A 9,801-nucleotide genomic window follows, 5' to 3' on the forward strand; every position below is an offset into this window, starting at 1 on the left:
TAAGTTTTAACATCTATTCTTTCACAAATTGGCCTTAAATCTATGTCAATATTTGTTCCTTTCCAGGAACAAGTAGAACCTGCCTTGCCTGGAATGTACACATTTTTCAAAATACAGTAGGACCTCAGCTTTTTGTTAAACATGCTTTTGTCCCACTTACAAATATTAAGAAAAACTAAACATTAAAAACTAAGAAAAAATTGTAAAGAAAATAAAATTTATCACAGTTCTCACAGATGAAGGGTTATAAAAATAAATCTACAATCATTTCTGTTTTTATTTTCCATTTCCTTCTGATATGAATTCAAAGTACTCTCATATAAGTCCATTTATGTCTGTAGTACAAACAAATAGCATCAACAAATGTTAAGTGCCAAGTTTATTCAAATATTTCAGATTCTCTTAGGTGCAAGTGACAGAAACTCATCTCAAACTAACCAGTTGAAAAGGTAATTTATTTGTTGAATACCTGGGAGTTCCAAGGGTTTATTCAGCTCTAGTTACAGCTGGATCAGAGGGGGTGTCAAATGATATTGTCTGGATTTGAGCGTCATGTGTGTCTATCTATTTATCTATCAGAAACATTGTTTCATAAAAATTTTATCAGGCTGTTGACAATAATATTTAAACAAATATCCAAACAGGTGGTTCCCTCAGGAGAATAATTTTTCTCCTGGGTTTTCCTTCAGGTAGTGTGGCTTAGAGCCACAGAGTGAAATCGGTTTAGTAATTTTATAATCATAGTTCATTCACTGGTCCCCCACTGATATACTTTCTCTTATGGACACTTTTGTATTGCATCTGCAATCCCTTGGATGTTTGGGTTTTTCCCACCCTTATTAGCCATAGTGGGATGCAGAGGTTGCCTCACTCAATGGGAGATGAAAATGCCAAACTCTTGCTTTCCTAGACTCCCTTGCAGCTAGGGCATGGTCCAGTGACTTACAGTGACTTGGGAGTAGGAACCAGTGACTCAAAGGAGTAGGGACTGGGAGCCTCCACATGGATTGAGTTCCTAGGGCAGCAGTGGCAGCAAATGGTATGCAGGGTGCAGTGCTAGAGGGGTTGGTGGTGCAAGATGTAGACTCTTTTGCTTGCTGGCGGTGGTAGGGATGTCCACACTTGATGAGTTGTGCCATGTAGTAGTGGGCATTGATCCTCTGTTTCATAGAACCTGGCTCTCCATCCATACTGGCAATTTCGTGACCTACCCAACATTATAAATTCCTTTCTTGTCAAACTCAACCTGAGTTGGTTTCCATTGCTTGCAACTGAGACCCATGAACTGACAGCCTTGTCTTTTTCTGTGTCATCTCTCCTTTACTCCTTTACTCTCTACTTACATCTTATAGCACTCCCCTGGCCTATGCTACTTGAATCTTCTGATATTAGCTGGAAGAGGGGATCTTGGAGAAGAGATCAGGAGAAGAAGATGGGAGGCCATACTGGGTCTGGGAGGCAGAGAGAGCCCTGCTGGAGGCCATCAGAAATCAGGCCAGCTGATTGCTAATTCAGCAGGTGCAAGCTGCCAGCCACAGGGACACACTCCTCTTCCCACCTTTGCATCCATGATCCAGTCCAGTCTAACATCACCACTCGTCTGGAATGTGGCACTGTTTCCTGGCATCCGTCTGCTTCTGCTCTTGTCCCCCTAAACGCTTTATCAAACACAGGGTTCCTGAGAAAACATAGCATCAGCCAATGTCAGTTCTCTGTGAAAACTCCCCAATGTCTCCCCATTTCTCTCAGATTAAAAGTCTTTTATAGAGGACTAAAGTTTTTCCCCTCAAAATATTCTCATTACCATGCATTTGATCCCAGGAGAAACTAAGTGCAGGAGGGGATGCTGTGAGGGGAGGGGCCACTTGCTGGGGTACCCCTGGCCCCCACCCCATTTGGGAACAAAACCATGTTTTCTTGGACCCCTCAGAACACCCAGGCTGTTCCACAGGGCAGGAATAGGGAGTGGAGAGGAAGGGGAGCCTTGGTCTAAGGGAGGGATGCAGCGCCATCACCGGCCAGCGCCCATAACCATCCGTCTCCACACCAGCTGCGGGGTTAGCAAGCAGGGAGCCACTCTGCCCAGTCTGTCCCCCAGCCCATGGACAGGCGACATTGTCAGGAAGGGATGGCTGGGAGACAGAAAGCTGAGGCAACAGGGTCCGGTGGGAGGAGCTCACTGCAGAGGAACTAGATGTGGTCCAGATCAGTGCAATCCAGGGAAGTGATGGGGAAGAGGATGGTGGGTGGTGCTTTTAGACAAAGGCTCTCCTAGAACAGAGAATGCTGTGTCCCTGTCACCAGGGAGACCAATGACCCAGGGGCCCCAGGGGGAGCCTAATGTCCCTGCAGCCCCTCCACACTCCCAGCCTCAGAGTGCGTGGGGGAGGGATGGCACAGAGCTGGCAAGGAAGACAGCCACCCCTTGCCCAGCGCCCTGTGGAGAAACACCAGCTCTGGGGAAGGAGGGAGGGCTCAGGGCGCACGGTGGAAGGAGACCAGAGCCCCCCCCCCCCACACACACACCTCTGCAGCCCAGGGGCTGAGGTCGGGGCAGGCTGCGCTGGTGGTTTGCTTGGAGGGGAAAGTGGGGCGGAACGGGCAGAGTAGAAGTGGACCCTGCTAGGGGCCCGAGCCCCTCCGGGGGAACTCCAGAGATCCAGTCTCGGTGTCCCAGTGGAGCGGGGAGGAGAGGGGGCCGCTGGCCAGCAGCTTCCATCAACGCTCCCCGAGCCTTCCCTTTCCACCTGGGAGCTTCCCACCGCCCTGCCTGCCTGGGGGCCCCGCCAGACGCAAGTGATGGTGGCCACTTCGCCGCCTCTGAGTAAACAGCTGTGTGTTCTCACTGGAGTCGCCTGTGTTTATCTTACAGGGCATCGCGCCTCCCCACTGGGTGGAAGAGAAGAGGAGGAGGCCGCTGCGGGAGCAGGGATCCAGGGAGAGTCCCGGCCTGGTTGCGAGTTGGACCAGGTAGGCGAGCGAGGCCTCAGCTCGGGGCGGTCCTCTTCTGGTCCCCAGGCGTTGGTTCTGGAGGCGATGCTTCTGGAAGCCGTGGAGACGAGAGTCCGCGTTTCGATCCCCCGGGTCGGAAGGCCGCCATCCCTGCTCGCGAGTCCCTGCTGCTCGCACAGCTGGGGTTCCTGCTTTGGCCGCACCTGCAGCTGCTCGCTTGGAGCGCCGCCCGCCCCCGCATCCTCTCCCACCCCCGCACCCTCTCCCGCCCCCGCATCCTCTCCCGTCTCCGCACCCTCTCCCGCCCCCGCATCGTCTCCTATCTCCGCATCCTCTCCCGCCCCCGCATCCTCTCCTGTCCCCGCATGCCCTCCCCCCGCTCCACGGAGCTCGTGGTCTCCATCGTCCATCTCAAGTGTAGTGAGCGCGGCTCACGTTTTATCTCTGCCTCGGCTGCTCACCACGTGAGTGAGAAATGTCTTCCCTCTGTCTTGGCTTTCAGGTTCATTCAGGTTCCTCTGGCAAACCTCGATTTCTTCCTGTCGATTTGGACTTGAACTTCCTGAAGAGGCTCCCAGTGGAGCCGATTGTGGCTTTTGCCGCGGGCGGAGGCTGGGGTCTCACCTCAGGGCAGAATGTCTGGGTCTGGCACCTGTCGGGCTGCCCCCGTGGGCGGAGTTCCCTTTGGACAGAGCCGGGGCTCCACTCCCTACTGACCTTGCAGGTAGACCGGTGGACTCGGGGACAGGTGGGGGCTGTGCTGGGCTTGGGCTCCTCACAGGTACTCTCCGCGGGGCGGGGCCCGGAGGCCAGCGTGGGCTGCACTTGGATTCCTGGTGCAGGCGGGGCCGGGTTAGACTGTGGCCGAAGCCGAAGCCAAGGGGGCCCCGGACCCGCACGGTTAGGCTGCCTTGGCCGTTCCGCACGGAGGCCTGGCCGAGGCTGGCTCTCTCCCAGCGCGGGGGACTCCTGCTCTGACTTGTGCCGGTGGGGAGGGCGCTGGGGGGTGGGCGGCAGCGGCGGTCTTCTTCCCCTGCCGCTCGCTGGCTGTGCTGTGGCCCTCCGCCCTGGGCCCTAATCCTCCTCCACATCTGCGTTCCTCCTCGGCGGAGTGTTCTCAGAGCAGCAGGTAGAGGTGGGAATGTGCTGCTTGCAGCTGGCGGGGACCCTGCGCCGTTCCTGGGGGCGGGGAAGTTGTGCTGCTGTTAGATCCGCTGAAGGCTGAGGCTTCAGAGTGACCCCGTAGCCCTCTGGCTCAGATCTCTTATAACCCAGGAGAAGATACTGGAACATTACCTTGTCTTTCCGGCCTGTCAGTGAGTCCTGGATCTCTGTCTCCACGTGGAACCATGGACGCCATGAATTCAGTCTGCTGGGGGTTTCTGGTAGTCAGAAGCTCCATGTAGAGCTTTAGTTCCTCATAGCCATGACCCACAGTAATCCACGGATCCTTCACTATTTGCTCTAAAGGGCCTCTCTTGTTGGGATGGAGAATGAGAAATTTCTCTAGCATATATTCACATTCCATTGACAAGAATCAAATGTGATATATTCTGCTCAGAACCCGTTCCCACAGCTCCTTGAGTTTCTGTCCTTCAAAAGGCAGGAATCCATCGGCCAGTGTAGACAGGATGACTTCCTGTGCTTCTTCCTTAGAAGAGTTCCGGGCAGCATGAGAGGGACCACCCCAGAAGGTGTCCAGCTTGTTGTAAAAGGTGCATTTGTTGCTGAAGCCGAAGTCTGATGTTCGTGTTCGCATCCAAGAGCAGGTCTTCTGCCTTTACATCTCTGTGGACAATACCCTCCTGGTGGACTCTGCTCTCAGCTGCTTTGCTTTCCTACTGCCATGAGCCACGAGGTACTCAAACACCTCTCCTCCACTAGCACCCTCCTAACAAGGCGGAGAGTTTCCTCAGCCTCCATCACTTCAAATACTTCACTATGTTGAGATGATCCAAACCTTCATGATTCCTGCTTTGCGGGACAGTCTCCGGAGGCTGGAGGAGTTCCGCTGAGTCTCATCAATGATCTTCACGGCTCTCGCTTTCCCAGCCAGGATGTGCCGGCCAACTTCACCGTAGCCCAGTCTCCCTTGCCGATGGTCTCGAGGGTCTGGAGAAGGCCAGCAGAGACGGCTCAGAGGCCCCGCAGCACGCTGAACTCACTGCTGCGCTTGGAGTCGAGGCGTCCTAAGGTCGGCTTACATCTGGGAAGAGCTGGTGAGAAGCTTGGTCCAAATCAAAAGAAAACCAGTTCAAAGTTCACCCCATGAACTGGTCTTTATGACTGAATCAAAACACAATGCCAAACAAAACTAAAAAGAAACAAAAGCAAATACTAACAAACTAACAAACTAAATTTAAAAAGAAAAAATTGAGGGAAAAGAAAAATAATAAAAGTAAAATTAAAGAATAAAGAAAAGAAGTGAGGAAAAATAATATAGGGGGAAAAAAATAAGCCCCAACAACTAAAATAGACCAAAATGCCAAGGAGGAAACAAGTTGACTTTCGTCAAAATCCCTTAGGTCACTGAAAAGCAGCTTACTGAGCCAGAAGGGCTAATAATCTAGTCCTAACTGGGAACTTATTTGGTTCTGGGTATTCTAAAACAATAGCTCCTTATGAGGTCATAGGAAGAAACAGACCTATCAACAGAGTTGGGGATAACCACAGTGATTTTCTCACTTTTTGATCTGAAGTGAGACCCATTACTCTTAAAAAAAAAAATAGGGACTTTCCTGATGGTCAAGTGGTTAAGAGTCTGCACTTCCACTTCATGGGGCACAGGTTCGATCCCTGGTCAGGGAAGTTCCACATGTCACGAGCGGAGCAGCCAAAAAAAAAAAAAAAAAAATCGAGGACCCCAAAGGGCTTTTTGTTTATATGGGTTATGCCTATCAATATCTTGTTAGAAATTAAAACCTGTAGGATGCTTCAGTGCCTTTTCATTTCTAGTTTGAAAAGCTGTAATTTTGGCTTTTTAAGAGCTCGTAATGTCTACACTTAAAATATTCAATTCCTTTTTCTTTAAACTCAAATTGATTGCTCTCAAAATGATGCCACAACTTAACTGGCATCATGATACTGTGTGAAAATGTTCTGTTGCATAAGACAGAATAAGGTACATTATTAACATCTATTAAGGGAAGATAGTTCTCAGATTTTATTTACAGTTTCACCCAGTTCTTAGTAGATTCCTCACTTCCACGAGCCAGAGAACTCACTGTGTCAGTTTCAGCAGCTTTAAATGTAGAGGTTGCTGTTGTGAGTTGAGAAAGCATGACATCTACTCTTTTTAAACCAGCAATACACTGTGTCCTGTTCCCCTCTTATTCAGCATGAGATGCGGGTAGGGGTGGCTGGGTATCATCATCAGTAATTAAGAGGAGGGAACCAAGACACCCCTGCATGACTTTTTAAAGATGTTTTATTAACTATACTGTAGATACTGAAAAGGGCACAAATCATCAGTGTGCTGCTTGGTGGCTGCTCGCAAATTGAATTCACGTACTTAACCAGCATCCAGATCAAGGTCCATACAAAGTACACACAATGCTTTAAGTTATTCAAAATATTATTTATTTTGCATATTTAGTACCTGTTGTCTGTCTCTCCCACTTGAGTATCAACTCTGTGCAAGTGGGTTTTTTGTCTGTTCTTTGCTGTATCTTCATCACCTAAAACAGTTACTGGCATGTAGTAGGCTTGAATAAATGTTTGTTGAATGAATGAATGAATGAAGTTTGCAACATGAATCTAATGGTCCAAGGAGTATGTCAACATAGTCAAATCTGTTTATTTTCCAGCTCTAAAACTTCAGGTAGCTTTCTGAGCTTCAATTTTCTTATCAGTAAAATAGGACTAAATAACACCAATTTTGCAGGGTTGTTGTGAGAATTAGACAAAATACGTGTACAATGTCTGACATCTAGCACACGCTCAGTATAGCTATCTTTATTTTTCACTGTAACTGCCTTTGTAAGGCATAAGCAGAATGGAAGGTATGTAGTAAAGAACTTGGCCCTGCCCAGATTGGTCTGACCTTTGTCCCTGGTTCCTGGGAGATAACTTTTAAACCCCTGGAATTTTCCAAGTGATGGGCGTGTCTTTGTTATTCATGTTGGGCCCCTTAGCTCACACCTGATAGTTTATGCTAATGAGGTGACTCTTGGTCTGCTCAGGCCAGGTGATATCAGCCTCACCTCCAGGGGGTGGAGCAGGGCTGGAGTCTAAGTTCAATCCTATGGACAATAAATCAATCACTCATGCTTATGGAATGAAGCCCCAATAAAACCTCTAGACACTGAAGCTTGGGTGAACTTCCCAGGTTGGCCGCACTCCATGCATATTGCCATACGTCAATATCAACATCTGGAGGGTCATACGTTATGAGGACAATCGAAGCTTTGCATTTGGGAACCTCCCGTACTCTACCCTTTGTATCTCTTCTTCTGGCTAATTTTGATCTGTATCCTTTCCCTGAAATAAACCGTAACTGTGAGTATAACAGTTTTCAAGGAGTTCTGTGATTCCTTTTAGTGAACCAAGGGTGGTTTTGGAAACCTGAACTTGCAAAGGGAGGCAGGACCCCTGCATTCTGGTCCAGGCTCAGTAGCTGGCTGTGTCAACTGGCAAGAGCCACTTGGCCTCACTGCCTCAGTTTGCTCATCTGTGAAACGAGGAGGATAAGCCAAATGGTCTCTTGGCTCCTGTAGCCTTATTGTTAAATGAAGTTCTTTTCTTCTCAGGGAGCATTTGTCTCTGCCTGTTTCTCACATGCAAACATACAAAGAGATGTGTGCAGAAGCCAGTCAAGGGAGAGGCCACAACCCCGTCATGTTAGGTGAGGGTGACAAAAGACCCCTTTCCAGGACTTCCCTGGTGGTCCAGTGGTTAAGACTGTGCTTCCACTGCAGCGGACACGGTTTTGATCCCTGGTTGGCGAACTAAGATCCTGCCTGCTGTGCGGCCAAAAAAAAAAGACCCCTTTCCTGGAGTAGTTGAGCTCACTTGATGAATTCATGACTTGTTCTTTCTTCCCTGTTCCCTAGAGAGAGTCAGCTGTGTTTGCTTCCAGGGTTGATGAATGCCTGCAGATGCTCGGACAGCAGGGCCATTGTGACTGCACAGAAGGGCGCTCTGCTTTCTTCAAGTTCCTCCTGAGGCCCTGCATGGGGGCTCTCACCACACCAACCCTCTCCACCCACCCCTTATCCTTCTCACCCTTTCCTCCTTATCTCCTTCCTATCCTCCATGTCCCACTTAAAAGACTGGAGGAAAGAGGGGCACCTAGGGTTTCCCTGCGGTTCCCCCACTACTCCAAGCACCACATGTTATAATCAATCCTTGAGCACTTGAGCCTCTTCACAATGCATGTCATTTCATCCTCACAGCCCTGAGAGAGAGGAATTATTATTGTCCTTTTGCAGATGAGGAGCCCAAGGCCAGAGTGGTTAAGTAACTTGCCCAAACACACTCAGGCAAGGAAGTAGGTTTGAATCCAAGTCTGGCAGATCCCAAAGTCTTTTTTTTTTTTTTTTTTTTTTTTCTTTTTGCGGTACGCGGGCCTCTCACTGTTGTGGCCTCTCCCGCTGCGGAGCACAGGCTCCAGACGCGCAGGCTCAGCGGCCATGGCTCACGGGCCTAGCTGCTCCGCGGCATGTGGGATTTTCCCGGACCGGGTCACGAACCCGTGTCCCCTGCATCGGCAGGCGGACTCTCAACCACTGCGCCACCAGGGAAGCCCCCAAAGTCTTAATGATTCTGTCATTCACTGGGCCCCTCTGACAGTGGGGTGGCAGATTTGAAATTGGGGCTGGGATGGTACAGTAGATTGATTATGGTCCCAATTTTTCTCCCCTCCCTGGATCCACACATTTGATAATATCCTCCCATCCTGACTCTGGGTTTGACCTCACCACTTGCTCTGGCCAAAGGAGTGTGGCAGAAATGACAGGTATGTCCATTCCAAGCCTAGGCCTTCAGAGGCTTTGCATACTTATGTTCTGTCTCTCTGGGGCCTCTACCACCACCTACCAGAGGATAACAGATCACATGGGTGGCAGCCCAGGTGTCTCATTCCAGGCCACCCTAGACCAGCCTGCAGACCTGCCCAAACATGGGAGATAGATAGCCCAGTGATGATCAATGGATCCCACAGCTGATAGCAGCTGCATAAATGAATGTGGTCAAGACCAAGGAACCACCAAAATCACCTGTAGACTTGTAGGAAGTGATAAATTCTCATTGTTTAAATTTGAGTTTGGGGGTGATTTGTTATGCTGCAATAAATGAAACATGGGAAAACCTGGTCACAAGGTTCATCAGTTCCTTAAGAGCAATTAGAAAGAACTTCTAAACTCCTTAGTTCTGTGATTTCTTCTCTGGGCCCTTAATACTCTCCTTCCTCGAATTACTTTACACCATCTCTCCCTCAACTCCAAAGTAACCCAGTCCCCACTGGCCTTATGTTCTAGACTTCTGTCTACTATTTCTCAACATGCATGTCCTTCCTGCTCCACAGGCAGCTCCTCTCAGGAGCTCATGTTGTTTCCTTCTTTTATTTTATTTATTTATTTGTTTGTTTTTTGGTACGCGGGCCTCTCACTGTTGTGGCCTCTCCCATTGCGGAGCACGGGCTCTGGGACGCTCAGGCTCAGTGGCCATGGCTCACGGGCCCAGCCACTCCACGGCATGTGGGATCTTCCCGGACCAGGGCACAAACCTGTGTCCCCTGCATTGGCAGGAGGACTCTCAACCACTGCACCACCAGGGAAGCCTATGTTTCCTTCTTTTTAAGGCTGAATAATATTCCACTGTATGTATACACCACATCTTCTTTATTCATCT

General features: G+C 49.5%; 1 pseudogene; it reads right to left on the bottom strand.

Annotated features, from left to right (window-relative positions):
• Positions 1–4,026: 4,026 nt before the first annotated feature.
• LOC132487919 (serine/threonine-protein kinase MARK2-like) lies at positions 4,027–6,648 on the bottom strand (annotated as a pseudogene).
• Positions 6,649–9,801: the final 3,153 nt, after the last annotated feature.

Source organism: Mesoplodon densirostris, chromosome 1, assembly GCF_025265405.1.
Source record: "Mesoplodon densirostris isolate mMesDen1 chromosome 1, mMesDen1 primary haplotype, whole genome shotgun sequence".
NCBI classification, from domain to species: domain Eukaryota; kingdom Metazoa; phylum Chordata; class Mammalia; order Artiodactyla; family Ziphiidae; genus Mesoplodon; species Mesoplodon densirostris.